This window comes from Argiope bruennichi, chromosome 7, assembly GCF_947563725.1.
Source record: "Argiope bruennichi chromosome 7, qqArgBrue1.1, whole genome shotgun sequence".
Taxonomy (NCBI): domain Eukaryota; kingdom Metazoa; phylum Arthropoda; class Arachnida; order Araneae; family Araneidae; genus Argiope; species Argiope bruennichi.
The window spans coordinates 17,460,975-17,463,667 of record NC_079157.1 but is presented as its reverse complement, the minus strand read 5'-3'; positions in this window follow the sequence as shown (position 1 = coordinate 17,463,667).

The window sequence follows — 2,693 nt, the reverse complement described above, 5'->3', positions numbered from 1 at the left end:
ATTCAATTTGGGAATTTCCAAGAGTAGTTAAAACTTACTTTCACTTTTGTTATTTATATTTTATCTAGATTGTGCATCTTCTTTCTGTGCTAAGCATCTACATAAAACAATCTAAAAATTTCATGATTTACTTCTATATTTGAAATATAAGGCAACAAAACTCTATAAAAATGCACCTGAAAACAGTAAAAATTTGAATGTAATGTGAACTTCACATTTTTATCCACATTTGCTAACCAAAGTGAAGCATCATGTTATAATTATTTACTGTTCAGTGATCAGATTAATACTCTGACATCCAAACTAGTTATCAAATTTCCCTTGTTTTGCACCAACTTTTGATTGACAGAATTAGAGTGATCAAAATCTGATCAGTTATTTTCTGGATTGCTTTTGCTAGTTTGTGATGATTTCAAGATGGGGATTAAGTCATATAAGTGTTGTTCAGAATGAAAGAGAATCCAACTTTACTTGTTTGCTATATTTTATCTGAAATTAATTATTTTTACTCATTACAAGAAAACTATTAAAATAGTTGTTTGAAAGAAATAAAAATTATATTTGCTTTGTTTTGATTTTATATAAGGTAGTCAGTCTATAGAACATTCTTACTTTCAAGAGAACAGAATTTCACTTTTAATATGTTATCAATCATAGTATGACTTTTTTTTTTAAATTTTCAAAAGTAAATATTGATCCTTATAAATATTTGATAGTTTTATTCAATTCTACAGAATTTTGCAATTAGGTTTTATCTCAAATTAATTCAATTATTCATCACCAAAGTAGTAGTTCGATATTTTTGAGTATACATAACTGGTAATAAACTTCAAAATAATTTTGAGCTTTAAATCAATAGAAAATTTTGTGGATTTCCATTGTTTTAGAATTGTTGTTGTCTATTGGTTTAGAAGCAATGAATGAATTTATGTCTAGAAATTGGTTTACAAGATTATTATTATTATTTTTTTGCTATGAAAACTTTATGGTATGATCTGTTTCCATGACTTATAAGTCTTCTAACACGAATAAGTAATCTCTTTGAATTAAATATGATGTTACCTTTACATTTAATTGCAGTTTGATGTGCAATTCATTACATATTACACATAAGCAAAATTATACGTAATGATATTGCATTTGCATATAATTTTGCATTTTAGTGGTTATTGTTTGGGGAGAAATATACAGGAAATATCATTAATTCTCATTTATATATATATGCGTATATACAAATATAAATATGCACTGTGTCTCATATTTTGAAATTAAAGATTTTTTTTTCAAATTATTAAAAAAAAATATGCTATTATTAGTTAGTATAAAATCTTAAATGAAATGGCACGATAATTTAAATTTTTTAAATGATCATACGACTTAAGTTAATTCAAATAAATTGTATTTTTTTAAAAATAATATAGAATTTATATAAAATAAGTAATATAAATTTTTTAAAAAAATCAATTCCTTCTTAGGCAAAAATTTATCAAAAAATTATTGAGTTTTGCAAGAATTCAACTCGCATTCTTCATACGGTATTTCAGATATTGAATTAAACGGACTACAGTTCCAGCTGCTTGCCACGTAACAGATTTAAAATCTTTTTTTTATTTTAAAACAATTTTTTACAACATGCATGGAAATTTATGATGTAAATGAATTTGTAAGCTCAAACATCAAATCAAGTTATAAATTGTGAATTTTTTTTAAATAATATAGAGTTTATGTAAAACAAATAATATAATTTTTTAAAAAAATCAATTCCTACTTATACAAAAATTTATCAAAAAATTATTGATTTTCGCAAGAACTGAACTCGCATTCTTCACCTTCACGTGAAAAATACTGAAATCATTGCATTTTACCGAATGAACTACTGCCTGTTGATTTCAATTTTCATTCCACACTGCTAAAACTCTATTTAAAATAATAAAAATTATTTGAAAATCAAATAAAAAAATTTTATGCTTCGACGAGATTCGATCCGAATACATGAAGATTCTACTCCGACGCTCTACCAACTTTGCCATTGCAAGACAAATTTCTTTTTACACTATATTTCAGAAAGTCCTTTATAAATGATTGTCACTCATTTTTTGAAGTTATGAATTATTTAAGTTAGTTAATGAATGAATATTTGAAAAAACTGTATAAATATCAAGTGTCATCCACTACAAGTTTTAAAAAATGTATTTGAACTTGATTGGATGAATAAAAAGTATTTTATGAACGATTGAAAATTTGGACAATATATATAAATATAGAGAGAGTGTGAACTAATATTAAGAATTGAAAAAGAAAATATAAAAATGTAACATTTGAAATTCATAAAATTAATTTTCAAAATTTAAAAATTATACAATTTTTATTAAATTTTCAAAGAAATATTGTAGCTTTATTACAATTTATTCGCCAAATTACATTTACTATTTTCGATAAATTTTTTTTGCAAATAAAATACAAGAGATAATTTCACTTTAAAAATTGTGATTACATACATGTAGGGTGGTTATAATTAAAGTGACTCTATTCAAACTCTTCTAAAATCTGTTCTGCCAGTCGGATTTTGGTGAAACTTGGTATGTATGTTATATGGACTACGGGGTAAAAACTTCTGGAATTAAAAAAAAAAGTAGATGAAATTTTCACCTCCAAGGGGGAATCGTGACGCCTAAAGAAAGACAAAAAATCGG